Here is a 16,499-nt window from a genome sequence, read left to right on the forward strand (position 1 = left end):
AAAAAAAGTTAGCACTATGCTTTCCAGTTTTGCTATTATGTGAGTTAGCAGAGATGTTCACCTCCAACCTCCACGCCCACAGCTGTCCCCACAGATAAAACCACTTCCAGAGATACATCTGTCTCAGGTCCCTGCAAAGGGGTTTAGCTGTGGAAGGCACCGAGGGGTCTCCACAAAGCCATCCAGGGGCAGAAAAGGTACTTAGTGACTTCTGGTTGGTTCCAGTCTCTGCACGGCCACAGCAATGCAAGTCCCAGTCTCCTCGAGATCTGTTTACGCTCAGCTTGAGGAGCTTTTCTATTCCAGATCGAACAGAGAGCCAGCCCGCAGGACCATAAATCCTGCACTCCACCGTGACGCTTCAAAAGCACTGTGGACGTCTCAACGAGCATTTGGACAGAGGCAGCGGGGATGTGTTTTTGTGACCACTTCCAGAACCATATTCAGGTGAAAACATCAATAAGGGAAGTTTCTGGAAAACCCAAGCCTGGGCCAGGAGTGACAGGCACCTTTGGGATCACCAGAGATCCGACGTGGAGACTGGAAGACTTCTGCGGCTGCACCAGCGCCACACGGTGCTGCGTGGGAAACTAAGCCAAGCCAGGAGCGCGCTGATGACTCCATCTTTGTCCCTTGTCATTTGCTTTGGTTCGTCTCTGAGATAGGTGTGCCGTGTTTACTCCTCTGTGTAATTAACTTCCAAACATGTCAACAGTGAAGATTCGTGCCTGGCCGAGAGCACAAAAGATGCTTCCTCGTTTTAGAAATGCATCATGAAAGTACCTGAAAGGTGAAGTCAAGTCAAAACTTCTGTTCACTCGGGTTAATGCCGGCAGCTCTCAGATGTTGTACCAGCAGCGTGCGGGGGAGAGACGAGTTGCTCCTCTGCTCTGCTCCGCCCTGCCCCACTCCACAAAGCTGTGTGACTCTGTGCAGGTCGCTCTGCCTCTCTGTTTCGACACGAGATGATCAAGTTGGAATACACTTTCTGCTTCTAAAATGGCAGGACTTCTTCGTTTTTTAACCGAGACTGTTACATCGGTATCTCATTCTTTAGTTGTGTCTCTTGCCTTTGCTTTCTCTCTCGAGTAATTAATAGTCTATAAATCAATGCACAGGCAACAGAAGCCAGGCTCAGGGAATAACCGCTTCCTAATTTGTTTCATTCAGGCAGACCTTTCACACATGAGGGGTTCTTAGAGCAGAAACATTTTTTTAAGCCATTCTGAATCCCCATATATATTCTTCTAAGAATATAGGTATGAAAAGACAGAAGAAACATCACCACAACAGGGGCAAGTGGCCACAGGTGATCCACAAAAGGAATAATCCCCTGATTGATCATTGAGAATGTTCCCACAAAATGTTCTCTTTGGGATATTAAGTTCTAGTGGCACCTTATTCTGCAGGATATATATTTGTACATTTCTTCAGTAATCCCTTTAAGCAATATCAATGTGTCAGGCTCCTTACTGGCAGCAAATTCTGTTTCTGGCCTCCTGGACACACTACGAATAAGTGAGATCTTCCAGTTATGCAGACGCCCGCTGCTCTGCAGTGTGGAGACCACATCTGGAGAATCAGGTTTACATCTGTCCTTGGAGGGCCGCTGATCAACAAGAGAACCGAATGCTGACACGGGGACGAGGACAGGAAAGGGCTGGTCCCCACATCCCACGAGGCGTGATTAAGACATATGGACATGAGGGGAGTCTTCTATGACTTCCGGTTTTATACAACTGGAAAATGGTGATTTGACTTGACCCAGGTCATTCCAATGGGCGAGCTAGACCAGTGGGAAGGAAAACGGATTTTCGGTTCTCTTTAAGACTATTTCTTTCTTCCAATAGAAACACATAACTAGCATTATCTTGCAGTCTCTTCTAGGGGCACTGTCTTGTGGGGAAACTTCTCTGAACCATCAGAGTATCTAGGCAGACACTGGGACCACGCCCGCCGGAGAAATCATCCAAAGCAGCGCTGGATTGACCGAGAGGATGACAGGGCGACACCTGAGGCCCCTTCCAATTTTAGGATCACTGGATATTTGGATTCTACTTCTGTGTGGATTACAGTGTCTGACGGGCACTGAAGGAGCCTGGCTTTGCTTTAAATGAATAGTGACCAGCTTCGAAGTTGAAGATGTATCCGTTTAAGAGGATATTGAATTTATCTTGTAGCACAGACACCCTGATGAAATCGCTCCTGAAAGAGGTTCAAGGACCAGTTCCAACAGGTCGAAAAGTCAAGTCAGAAGGTCCAGGATTGGTTTCAAACCAATCACGTCGTGAGAGGTGGTTCAAGTAGGTGGCAGCCAGGTAGAGATTAAGATAATGCATGCTGGTGAGCTGGCATCAAATACTTAATAGGCTATATGTGTGGGGGGCTGGGGAGCCCAGATTTGCGAGCTTGCCAGTTTCCCTGTATAAATATTCTACCCTGGCTGATTCAAGCTACCAACGCGAGGTCACTCAGTACAGAGTTCTGAAGAGATGAGCAGGCTTTGGGGAAAATCTGTGAGCCTGGCTCAGTATATCACTGGGCAAAGATATCTGAGAACCTAGTGTGGCCTTTGTAAAAACTTAAATATGCGTTCAGGAAGAAATTGATAAGCAACTCAGTATGAAAATGGCAAGAGCTATAAACAAGCAGTTCAAGAAGAAATTGGCACAGCCAAGAAGCATGAAAATATACTCAGGAACCTGGATGGCAAAATTAAGAATGGGACAGTACCGACCTTTCACGTGGGGGAATGGAAATCTGATTCACTGCTGCCGGGAAGATAAATTAGTAAAGTATATCCACTGTGGATAGCAACTCGACAGCATCTCTCAGGTGGCAGATGCCCTTACCTACCCCACAACCCAGCGATTCCGCTCACAGAGTATATCCTAAAAGCCCTTGACATATGGCACCAGAGGACACGTATAAGAATGGTAATTGGACCATTGCTTTCAATAGTAAAAAAACAAAAACAAAAAAAAAACTAGAAACATTCTGATCGTCCCTCAGCAGAAGAACAAATAGCCACGTGTTTTTCATATAATAAGATGCTATACAGAGGTTAACATGAATGAGCTAATCCGACCGAATCAACATAGATAAATTTAACAACCACTATGGTGTGAAGGAACAATCTGCAAAAGTTATAGAACCACACGCCATCTTTAATTAACTATTAACATCAAAAGAAGAGCAGTTTTTGTTAATGGAAACATGCATATGGAGCGTAAGTATAAAATAAGCCTGGGAAAGGATAAAGGACCTCAGACGTTCTGGGGAGGAAGACGTGGAGGTCAAGTGCCGCCCCATCACACACACGCTCGTGCCGCGTCATCGCGTTCACCTTGATCGCTTGGCTGAGGTCGCGTTTATCAGGTGTGTTTCGCCTCAGCGGAGTTATTCTTTCTCCTCCTCTCTTTCCACACGCTCCTCTTTGGAAGAAAGTCACTGTGCTTTAAGGGGTGGGGATTATGCGTCCTCTCCTTTGGGGGAAGTATCTCCATAAATTATTGGGCGTCCTGCATGGGAGATCGGTCTGTTCTTCCCATTTCTTTATTTCTTTAATCATTGTTTATTAGTAGTATGGGCTCGTGTATATTTATTTCAAAATTTGCGTTATAATCCAATACTGCTTTATTTTGTTTTGTTCAACTTATTCCAGCTTTGGCTGTTGGGAGGTCTTTCCACAGGCTCTTCTTGGTCACTTTGATGTACCCCCAATATAGGGTTTTGTTGTTTTGGGGGGTTTTGCTGTTGTTTTTGGTCTGGGGGGTTCTTTTTCATTTCTGTTTCGACGGTTTTGGGCATGGGCAGGAATAGGCATGTGGTTAAGATGGTGAACTTGGGACGTGGGGCTGAGATGGATGTGATGCGGTGGGTATCCATTAGCCTAGGCCAACAGCAGACAGAACAAAGAAATGAGTGTGTGTGTGTGTGTGTGTGTACAGGAAGACAAAGAAATAGGTATTGATGTGTGTGTGTGTGTGTGTGTGCGTGAGGTGTGTGTGTGTCGTGTGTTGCTCATATCTGTTTGTAGATTAAACATGAACTTGTGCCATAGTCTCGTACTGTCTCCAACCCTAATCCATCATCGTGTGTCATTCTGACCGCCTCTCCTCATCTGCAAGAAACCTGGATGCCACCATCTGCTACCCAGATACCTGTGGCTTCATATCTTTTTTTTTTTGAGAAGAAAAAGAAAAGCTGTAAAAAAAAAAAATGCTTCGACATAGTATAGTATCAAGACCTACGGTGCAGACTGTTTACAGAACAGGCATTTGCAGGGAGAGGACATTTCATGCCATGATCCACCCCCAGCACAGGCCTTTCTCTGGTGCCTGATACCACTCCAGTGGGCGCTCATGGGAACGTGGGCCAAATGTCCTTTCAAAACGAGTCACACCGGGAGGGATCCTTGAAGACAGCCGGGGGATGGGATGTAGCTGAAGGGAAAACGAGCCTGGAAATGTTCGTTTTTCCTCTTGTGAATGATGTATCCTTTTGAGATGCAGATGAGGGCTATGGATAGACTCCCAACCCAGAAAAACATTCGTATAGATCAAGAAGCATAAAAAATAAGCCCATGGTACAGGGAACCTCACCTCTGGGCCCACAGAGGTGGATCCCAGTTTAAGAAAACCTTAGGTATGAGGGTTCCTTTTCCCCCACAACGTCTCCGACACTTATTACTTGTCCTGTTGACGGCCATTCTAATAGGTGTGAAGTGGTGTCTCATTGTGGTTTCGATTTGCATTTCCTTAATAGCTAGTGAAGTTGAGCATCTTTTCATATGTCTGTTGGCCGTCTGTATGTCTTCTTGGGAGAAGTATCTGTTCAGGTCCTCTGCCCATTTTTTAAGTGGACACACAATGCAATCTACATGTGATGTATTATTGAATTGTACATTCGAAACCTATATAATTTTATGAACCAATGTCACCCCAATAAATTTTTTAAAAAGAAAGAAAACCTTATGTGTATCATGTGAAAGTCACGTGTGTTTGTTTGCTTATTTGTCGGTGGGGAGGGGTGAGCAGGTGGGCTCAGTGTGGACGCCAGGTCACTTGAGTCCTCTGCTTTTCAGGATAAGCAAACTTTCACTTTCCATGTGGGGCCCAGGATTTGTCACTGGCAGCTGCCAGTTCACGTTTATAATTATGTCCCATTTATAGCTAGTGACACTGTTTTTCTATTTATGGAAACAATAAACAATTTTTCCTCTTAAATCGAATCTAAGTTTTATTTTTAAGAAAACCAGCTCAAGGAAACACATGCAGTGACGCTGGGGACAGCAGGTAACTGAAGTTGTGGAAACAGGGACGTAATGAAAAGTACACAGGCTTTCGGGCTCAAAGGGTCTGTGTCCGAAGCCCCTCGGTGCTAGCCACCATCTGGCAAACGACAATAATAAAATCGGAACCGCAGGGCAGTCTTTCTTCAGGTGTGTTTCCTGTGCCACCCGCATCCAAGTCGGCTGAGGTGCTTGTAAAATGAACTTCCCAGACTGCCACCCAGAACCTTCTTCATCAGACGGAATCCAAGGGGGCAAGACCTCGAAATCTGCATTTGAAAAACAGCCACCATTGATTTGTATGGTGTTCCACAGGCTTCGGAGAAAATGAAATAGGCAAAGCACTTGGCACGCAGGGGCAAGGAAGGATGCTGTTGTTCTGAGCTGCCCAGCATCTGAACGTCACCTCTTTTTGACAGGGGTCCCAAGGGATTGTCATGGATGGCTGTGCAAGCTGTACACACTGCATGACTTTGATGGCCTCAGAGGGAGTTCGCCTGATCCAGACCCTCTTAATTCTCCCTCTACACACACTTTTTTTGAGCCTGGTTCTCCCAGACTTCCTTCTGATTCTCAGCCACATGGGAGCCTTCTAGAGAATTCCTTCACCGATCAGGGGGCCTAGAATTGGCTTTTGCTGCTTGTGGTCGAGAAATTTGACCGGGTGAGTGACCAGCGACTGTTTTGTTCCCTTCCATCAAGAGCTCCTCGGCAGTGTACCTGAGATTTGGTGACAGCTGTCGAGCCCTTCCCTGGCTGAGAAGTAGGTAAAGCTAGGCTAAGCGTCCCCATCCAAGCCCTGTTCTGTTTCAACCTGTTTTGCAGGTCGGATTTTGGCTCGATGATTTATTTGGAAAAAAATAATTCCACTCCGTTTATTTTTTAAGTTTGACAATCAACGCCTGTCACAAAGACACCCGAGGAGAGCCTTTGGGTGCAGAAGGTGATGAGGCAGAGTGAGGGCAGAGGAGGGAAGGGCCTCGGGGCCGAGCGGCCCAGGCCATCATTGCAGAAGTAAACGCCGATGCTAAGTGCTAAAGTCCCATGACCAGCGTAGGGGGAAATTTTCGAGGCCTCCCCTGCCCATGGGAAAACTGATCGTGCCCACTAACGAGAAGACAAAGGAGGTGGTGATGAGATGGGACCCATCACCACGTCAGTCCGAAGGTCCCCTGGCTTCAGGACTTGGGGACAGATGGAAAGTCTTGAAAATTTGCAAAGCTCACAGCAAGAAAAAGGCGCCAAAGGCATTAATGAGGGACCCGCGGGAGAGACAGGCACGTGGGACTTAATTTCGTCATGGGGACACCAGCCTGCGGGAGCGAGGGTGAAGACAGTTAAAGGGGTCCGAACGTATCTTGTTCAGAGCTCCCCAGACCTGGAGCGTGAATGTAGATGTTTCTCCTCGCTCCAAAATGTCACGTTTACAAGAGAGTCGTGACATCATCGTTAAACATGTCTTCTTGGCCCACAAGGAAGACCGTAGAAATGAATCTCTCCACCAAAAGACGGGATGTTGCACATTCTTACATAAATCATCCCAGCGCGTCACGGATCAGATGCCACAGGGCTGCCTTCCGCTTCTTGCTTCCCAACGGGCCACAGTGTCTGTGACACAGGGTTGTGTTAACTTTTCGTTGTCCCGTACCAGGCTCTTCTCCCATTTCCCTGATTTTTGCTCTTAATCCGCATGCCCCACTCCCAACCTCCTCCTTAACCTTTGTATTCTCATAAGGGAGGCAGGTAGTTTTACATTTTGTATAGAATTGAAAACCTGGATTATAGTGAAACACGCACCAGGTAAGATGACAGTAGTGGCTGGAAAAAAAGTCTGCCTTTATTGTAACACGTGATTTTCCAATTTCTGGGGTTCGGGGACCCCAAAGGCCCTCTGTGGACAGCCTTCGAAGCCTAAGTTCTCTACCCCTGTGTGATAAGAAAATTGTGAGAAATGAGAAACTATTCAGCACTCAGACCCCTTTCAATGAACTGTACCTCGGATTATTTCAAAATTTGCTGTGCCATGCACGATTCCACTATTGTCTCATTTTCTTTGGTTTTCACTTGAAAAGGAGTCAAAAAAAAAAAGACAAGTCCCTTGTATTTCTACGATACCTTAATACCTTAAAAAGATAAGTCCCCCCTGACTTCTGCTCGCTCGCTCATCCCAGAAACTCTTGCATCTCTCAGGAGTGAACGGCCCCGCTTTCCAGAGGTGGGACCAGCTGCTGCTTCTTTACTCCCTAACACCCATCTTCACACGTTGCCAGTGAGCTGCAGGCAGAGTGTGTGTCGCACGTCTCAAGACTTTTACTGAAGGGCACGCGCGCACGTCTGAAGCGTGCAGTAAATGCCTGCTAAACTGAGTGAAATTCCTACTTTTTCACTGGGAAAAACTGTGATGCAGAAAAAAATGAGAAGAGTCTTTAAAGAGACACGTTACCCACAAGCCGAGTTTGCGACACGTGATAACATTCTCTTATTTTTGCCTTAGATCTTTGTTTGCTTAAAAGAATGAAAATCCACAGATAATTTTCTTCTCTGGTCTCATTTTCCTCCTGTCCACTGCAGAGAAAACTATGGTCATTATTTTGGTATGCGGCTTTCTGATTTATATTTTTATAGTACTTTGCCTGTAATTTGAGTAGTATTTTACATGATCTTAAAATTTTTTTACATATCCTGTGTCTTGCTTTTTAAACTCGATGTGTTTTCAAGATCGATTCACGTTCATGCATATAGATCTAGTTTATTTGCCTGAGATCCGATACACTGTCCTATGATTTGAATATTCTACGATGCACTTATCCATTCCCAAGTAAGAATCATTTAGGGACTCCCTACCCAACTCTTCAAGAAAACAAACAATGCCATAATAAACTTCCTTATTACAACTGGGTTACTTTTTGTACAAATTTCCTAACATATCATTGCTAAACGGGAGGAAGGATGTTGAATATAGAAGTCATATTGACTCATACGTGATTTCGAAGGGAATGAGAGAGAAAGTCTTAGCACTGGATGCTGACCTGAGCTGAAAATCTACAGACACGTCTTTCTTCGGAGCAAACAGTGACAGATTAAGTGGCTTCAAGGACCGCTATGCCTTCTACTATTAAATGATCTGCTAACACGGGGAGTGCAGATGAAGGAAACAAAGAAATTGGAAGTATCCGCCCCTGTGTTAAAACAATGGACTAATTAAGAAAGCTATCACGAGGGCCATGTTTTTAATTTTCATGAAAACGGCCTCCACGCCAGGGCACCCACCCACAAAAAACAAACACACAAACAAAAAACAGTCATCTGGGATTCCCGGGGCAAATGACAGCAGTGGATTAACTGTACTATATTTTGTCACGGCTTTAAAAATATTTTTGTTTTTGTTGGTTCTTGTATATCAAAATTCCAGAGTTTTCGAGCGTCTTCCCCAACCCTGTTTTCCCCATAAGGCTCGCTATTTTTAGTGGAGGAATTTTCACTGATTGCCTTAAGCGTCTCAGAGTTCCTATGTAGCTAGCAGCGGAATTGCTGTGTCACAGGGGAGGTACGTTTTCAACTCTTCTAGATTTTTTCCAAATTACTCTTCAATGTGGCTTCACGAATTTACACTCCTATCGGCAGAGGACGGTCCTTATTTTCCTGCTTCCACCCTATTACTTGATGTCATGAGACTTTATTTTTACCAATATCATGGGTGTAAAATGCCTCTTCACGGTTGTTTTAATTTACATTTCCCCAACTGCTGGTGAAGCTGAGCGCATTTTGATGTGCTTATTGGACATTTCGGCTTCCTCTTCTGGGTATTACCAGTTCAACACTGTCGATTTTTAAGCTGAATTGTTTTGTTTTTTCCTTATTGATTTATAGAAATTCTTTACACATTCTAGACATGAGTCCTTTACCTATTAAATTTCTCCTTTTAAGTTCTCCCAATGTCCTCACTCTCCACGTAAGTCTATTTTTCAGATTTCTGCTCGACTATAAAACATACAGGGTTTTATTTTTTATTTTTTTTTCTGGAATACACCCTAAGTACCTGTGGTTTGGATTATACAATTAAGTTGTACAACTAGAAAAGTTTGAAACTCAGGTGTCTGTAAAGTTTCTGGTTTTCTTCTCCATGCTTTATCCATTCTCCTATTTATGGAACCTTCTCTTTGTACGTGAGAGTTTTCGAAGCAGACGAAAGGCGATATCTCTGATCTTAAAAAAAGGCTGGCCAAATTTACTTCTTTTGCCAGGTTAACAAGAAAAGATCTTTGTGGAAAAAATTAGAGGAAGTTACATGTCACATTTGAATTGGATCTTTTGGCAGTGTCTTAAGCCCATGAAAAAACAATACACTTTATTAGATTCCATGATTCTCATTTTTAAAATACTCAAGTCACAAGCAATCGATCATGTTTTTTCTGATAAATTACCTAAGAAAGACTTCCTTAAAACTAAACAGAATTGAATTTCAGAATAAATTTTAAAAGTGACATTCGAATTAAAAAAAAAAAAAAGATACCTAACTCCTAAAAGAAAATACTTAGAGTTTGCCTGGAACTAAAATTTTAGTGTGTGGAAACGTGAGAAAAAGATCTAAATGTTGGCCAAAGACGCCAATGAGGTAAATGATGTGGTTTTCTCAGGGGTGATTTTAAAACTTGAAACATTCCAAAAACAGTTACTGATCACCAAGTTTCTTTTCGTTTCTAGCCTTGAAATACTTGGCATACGTGGAGCTCTTACAGATATTTGGATAAATTAAATTTATATTGACATTTTCTAAAAGTTGGCATAGGTTTTTAGCTGTTTGTGGGCACGTGTCAAACACAGAGCATTTTGAGATATTTAATTTTCTAACCATTCCTATCAAACTGTCTCTTCCAACACTATATTCACGAAAGCTGAATCACATTGAGATTTAAAATACGTCATTTTTTTCTGATTATTTTTGAGCAACAGATGCCTCAGAAATTAATTAAAAGAACTACCTTACGACCCAGCAACTCCACACCTCTAAATATACCCAAAAGAATCGAAAGCAAGGATTTGAACAGATATTTATACACACGTGTTTACGGCGTCTTGTTCCAAACAGTGGGACCAACCCAAGTGTCCATAAATAGATGAACGAATCAACAAAAGTTGTAGTCTATCCATACAAGAGAATATTATTTAGCCTTTAAAAGGCAGGAAATTCTGACACATGCTCTAACATGGATGAACCTTGAAGACATTACGCTAAGTGAAATCAGCCAGATCCAAAAGGAAAAAAACTGTACGATTCATTTATATGAACTCTCTAGAACAGGCGAGTTCATGGAGATAGGAAGTAGGTTCAGCTCTGAGGAGAGGGGAGTGGGCCATTCTTGCCACACGGGTACAATTTCTGTTTGGGGAAGATGAAAAAGATTTGGAAATAGTGGCGATAGTTGCACAACGTCGTGGATGTAATTAATGTCACTAAATAGTACACTTAGAAATGGTTAAAATGGCAAAATTTATGTTGTGTACATTTTACCATAATAAAAGTTGAAAAAGTTTTCCTCAAGCCCCTCCCCCAATAAAGCTACAAATGTTTACTTTAAAAAAAAAAAAGCACTTGGAAAACCTATAAAGTAAAATAAAATTAAAGCCAGATGTTCTATCACCACATAGTGATACCATGTGACACATGAGCTGTGCGTTTCCTTTTTTCTGGTTATATATGTATGTGTGTGCAGATACACACCCAGCGTCATCCAGGAAAGTGGCCTGCTCTTTTTTAAAAGATAATCAATAGATTCTAATCTTATTTGTGAGCCTTGATTCATTCAAATCCATCAGTGATTCATGGATATGTAAAATGTTTTCAGTATTTTCTCAATGTGAAATAATTTTGTAGTAAACATCCTTGTATGTACCATATGTGAATATTCCATTATTTCCTTAAGATAAATTCTTCGAAGTGAAATTTCTGGGTCAAAGGAGAACTTTTTAAAAACCATGCTCCTAAGGCACGTGTACTATTAATTTGGTCTATGATTTATATTTTCAGCAGCCAAGTAAAAGATTTTATTGCATCCTCACCAACACTGAGTGTTACATGTTATAAAAGTTCTCTTTGAAATTAATAAGAATAAATTCCATAGAAATGCAGTGATATTGGAGTAATAGTATGGTAGCGACAGTATGAGTGTGGAAAAGAAAACAGATAATTTTGGTATAGTATTGGTGTAGAAAGAAAAGATGAGTTTCATAGATTATTGGTGATAGAACTGATGTAGTAAAGAAGAAAGATCATTTTTATAGATTAGAAAGGAATGCAAGAAATTAATAGGGACCAGGCACATTGGAATGATAAGCCATTCTCTGCCCCTGTTATCTAGATGGAGACACCCTTATGGCTCTCCTTGCCTAGGAAGTCACATCTGGTGTCACCTGCCCACCACTGGAGGCCCCGCCAGCCACACCCAGGTGCTCGCTTTCCAGCTTCTTGGACTTTGCTACTGCCATTCTCTTCGCCATGAAACATTTTCCTCACCCACTTTCTCAAGAACAGACCCATTCATTCTTTGAGATCCATCTTTAACGAACCTCCAGTGGCCAGAGGTGGCACGGTCTGGGGCGTGTGGGAGAGGCGCAAATGCAACCGCAGATGGGAGTGACAGGTCCCCCTGGAGAAGGCTTCGAGCGAAGCCTGGGGGCTGCCCGCACCACGAATACCATCCAGGACAAGCACGGTGGGGTCGGGGGCCCGAGGTGCTGGGATCTGGGTGGGAGGCAAGCTGGGGGCAAAAAAGGGGGGATGTGCTGCTGGTTGGCGTCTGTGCCTTCTCTCTTGGGGGTGGGGACAGGAGCAGCGGGGTAGGGTGGGAAGGCAACCCCATGTCCTGGAACACCAGCACCTTTTACACTAAGAGCGCGAATCTTGAATAACGCTCAGATTTTAAAATAAAAGAAATCTCGTCTTCAGGTATTACAAAGTAAGAACTTGAGTTTGTGTAGCGTCTTAACTTTTTCATATGTTCTCTAGTTTTTAAAGATCCGTTTTGAGTCTCAGAACCAATGTGTGAAATGGGCAGCGCGTGCACCGTCATCGTTAGAGTCATGTTTTGGTGTGGACCCCAAAGGTACGAGAAGGCTGGACTAAGGAGCGACTCACATCCAAGATCTCTGGCCCCACATCCCGAGCATTCTCCAAGACAGACCAAGCTGCTCCTCAGAAAACGTGGCCACCCTCTGTCATATCTGTGACTTTTCTGTTCTGACGATGTCATGTCAAGTTGCCAAGTTGAGAAAGAAGGTTTACATTCAAAAGACCCTTCTGAAAAGAATATATGGACTTCGTTTTCTTTTTCAGAAACCAACGGTTTAAAACGCACAGAGATGCTGTATGGTAATGCTGTAGAATGACAAATGTGAATGATATCTCAACAATAAATGGCTTAGGAGATATTTTAATAACATCTTTTAAGATAAATTTTCTTAAGTGCATTTATGTCCGTTTTTGGGGGGTTTTTTTGTTTGTTTGTTTGTTTGTTTTTACTGTTGCCTAGCCTATCATTCTCATTCATTCCATTGCTTTCTAATTATCTTAGTATTTTTGTTTGGTTGGATTATTTTCATCGATAGTGGTTTATGTACCGGAAGAACATGAGGTTGGCTGTGTCATATAGAGATGAAGCACATAAGGCCTTTTTCCTTAAAAACTGCTTTAAACAAGCCAGAATCATGGGCCCCAACGCTCCTGGAATGAGACACACACACACACACACACACACACACACACACACAAACACACACACACACCAATGAGTGCTGGGTTTTGACCGAAATGTTTGTTTTACTTTTTAAACAAAATATCATAATGATATTTAACTAAATATCACATTCATCAATACCAGAAACAATAATAAAGACACTGGCATATTATAAATACCAATAAGTCAAAGAGATTTGGCCTCAGATTGCTTGAATAAGCTACCATTATTCTTTGAGCATTTTTGTCAAGGAGAAAGATCCCCAGGCCGTGAATGGGATGTGTGACAATATCTGAAACAATTTTCTTCAGCTTTGTCTCGAAGAATGGGGTAAATGAACTTCAGACTTCAGTAGGTGGTCTTGCTGAGGTGTGCTTCGAGAAATGCACACTAAAAAGTACATGATTCCCACGCTCGTTCGAAGTTATAGCTCTTCTATTTTTCAACCTAAGATCTTAAATTTATTTGTAAAACAATTTTAAAATAATATTTACATTCTTTTTTAAAAGTGATTACTTCCCAAAGTTAGATTTCCTATAGTCACCGAATATTTGACCCCTTTTACCCCTATCTATCTCCTCCCTCCCCCAGTATTTAAATTCTTCAATTAAATCATCCAATGATATTATTTTAAGCCTTTTTCTGATTTCACAGTCTTTATCTATAGTTTTACACATTTTCATACACTTTTCTGTTCTGCTTTTTTCACTTTTGGTTTTCTACACATTTTTCAATGTAGCTGCAATCACCTAATTTTTTTTTTTTCCTGGAAAGGAGTAGCTTCGAAACTTCCTTTAGTAAAATAATTCTTTCATCAAACAAAATCCTATACGGTTTGGTGAGATACCCACCTAGCCTATGACTAACCACCATAATAGTCCCTTTCAAAATTTACAGTTCCCCTTTCCTAGACAATTAAATTGTTTTCAGTGTTTAAAAATTTAAACGATGTTATTTTAAGTATCTTTGTATATAATCTTTTTAAAATTAATTTTATTAGGATGAATTCTTAGAGGTCAATTTTTCTGAGAGGAACTTTTTTGGTTGCTTGTGGTATGCACTGTCAGATTACTTTTCAGAAGGAATGAGCCAATTTTTATTGCCATCAGCCAACGAGAGTCCTCTGTTTCCCCAAACCCCGGCTAGCAATGAGGTCTGTCATTTCCTTTACTTTAACTTAATCTAATGGGTGCAAAATGATGATACATTAATTTAATCTGAATTTCTTTAAATTTTAGAAAAGGTGGCTGCTTCACCAGAGGGTGGTTTTCCATTAGTGTTATATATTGTTTAAACCATCCCTTTTATTTTATTTTAACATTTGTCTCTTGAGCACTAGTGTTTGGTTCTGTTCTAATGAATCTATATAAATCCTTCATCTGTTTTTGATGTTTGCCTATCATTTATTTCAAATATTTTTATTACCTTACATGACTTTTAGAAATTGAATTCTATCAATCTACTTTTTCTGTCGCTTGAATGATCAAAATTATTTTCATTAATGCTTTTATTCCTTTTTCTCCTAATTTTCCTATTATTAGGAGTAGTAGGAGGAGTAGTTTACCATTTAATCCACTCACTGTTTATTACGGTAGCCGAATTGAGGTCTAAGTGTAAGTTAATTTTTTTCTTCGTTTCGATTTCGAATTATCCTCCAAGTATGCATTAAACAATTATTAATTCTCTATTTGCTTCATTAATACTTATTTACCAAATTCTCATATATGATAGTCTACTCCTGCTTTCTCTATTGTGTTTAAATTTTTTTCTGTTTTTATACCAAACTCCTAATGGTTTTGATTTTCTTATTTTCACTATTCCGTGTTCTAAATTTTTTCCGTAAGCACACATTTTACTTTTTCATATTTTATAATGAGGAAAAATCTTTAAAACTTGTATTTACCATTCATACATAGTTACTTTTGAGACATGACACTGGAATAATTTTCGTCAGAGTTTAATAAGTATTTTATAGGTTTAATTGAATGTAAATCAGATCTAAAAATTAACCTGTGAGAAAACATATTATTTTTTATGTTCAATCACCCATGTATGCAGTTGTCTTCCATTACGTCTCCTGTTAAAGTCTGGTATTTTCTAGTTTTGTTTGTGCATCCTGAATTAGGGTAGTTCTGTAATACTATGTATTTTTGTTAATAGTATGAGTGGGACTGCCTCAAACCAATTACCAATTACTTGTTGGTTTTTACCAGAAATGCTTTGGAGTTTTCTAGATTTTGCCTTTATCTGGATACCTTCACAAAATCTTATTTTTTCTAATACTTTTAGTTGGGATCCTTGGTTTCTTCAGGTTCAACTTAAAACAACGATTCTTTTAAAATGTTTATAATATCGATTATCTGCTGCATATATGAAGTATTGTTAGGATAACAAAAGTCTCCAATCATATGCTAAATAATTTTAACAAAAAAAATCTTTGTTTTTGCCTATTTTAAAAAAGAATATTTCAAAATTTCTCTGTTACAAACCTGTAGGTTTTATCATGTTAAAGAAGTATTTTCGTACTTCTATTTTTAAATTTTTATCAGAAAAAAACATTGCATATTATCAAATATTTTAATCTTTTTTAAGGCCATATAAGTTTTGTTCCTGAAGTCATTTAAATTGTGCATTTCATTCATAACTTTATTTACATTAAACTGGACATACTACTAGGATAAAGCCTACTTGTTTATAGTAAAAATAAAAATAATGTCATATTCTATTTACAGTTATTTTCACATTTATAGAAGTTTCATCTAGAGAGAGATTTCCTTTGTAGTGTTACCAGGTTTAAGAACAGGATTGATTTTGTCTGCTAGAGTTAACTAAGAAATACTTAAATTTTTTATGAGTGATAATTAGTTTTTAGTTAAAATTCTGAAAAAATTTCCAGTTAACTCATTGAGTCATCGCAGCAAGGAAAGCACTTTTCTTAGCTAATATGAATTTCTTCCTTAACTATTGGTCTATTCACATCCTCAGCCTATCATATCCTTTAAAATGCTGTCACTTTGGTAAAATCATCCATTTCACTTGAATGTCCAAATGCATCGCTTTGTAAATGGGCAACATATTCCCTAATGATTTTTTAAAATCTCTCTTTACTGTTTTGTTTTGTTTTTTTTTTATTTTTCTGGTTTCTAAAAATTCTTTTTCATTGAATTTACGAGTGGATTTAATTTTGTTTTTTTTTGGTCTTTTCAAAGTAAGAGGTCTCAGCTTTAGTATTTCAGAGGCTATTTCTTGTGCCGTTTGTTTACTTCTTCATGTATGTTTTTCCTGGAGGTTTTTATTTGCTTCTTTTTCTAGAAGCATGTTTCTAGTTTTTGAAATTTTGCTTCTTTTACCAATAAAGGCAATTACAGCAGTAATTTTCTCTAAATATCTTTCCTTTAAGTTCAAGGATTTAATAGGTACTACCTTTGTTTCCCATATTTTAAAATGATTTGTTATCATATATCAATTTCTTC

This window comes from Pteropus medius, unplaced genomic scaffold (assembly GCF_902729225.1).
Source record: "Pteropus medius unplaced genomic scaffold, Ma_sr-lr_union100, whole genome shotgun sequence".
Lineage (NCBI taxonomy): Eukaryota > Metazoa > Chordata > Mammalia > Chiroptera > Pteropodidae > Pteropus > Pteropus medius.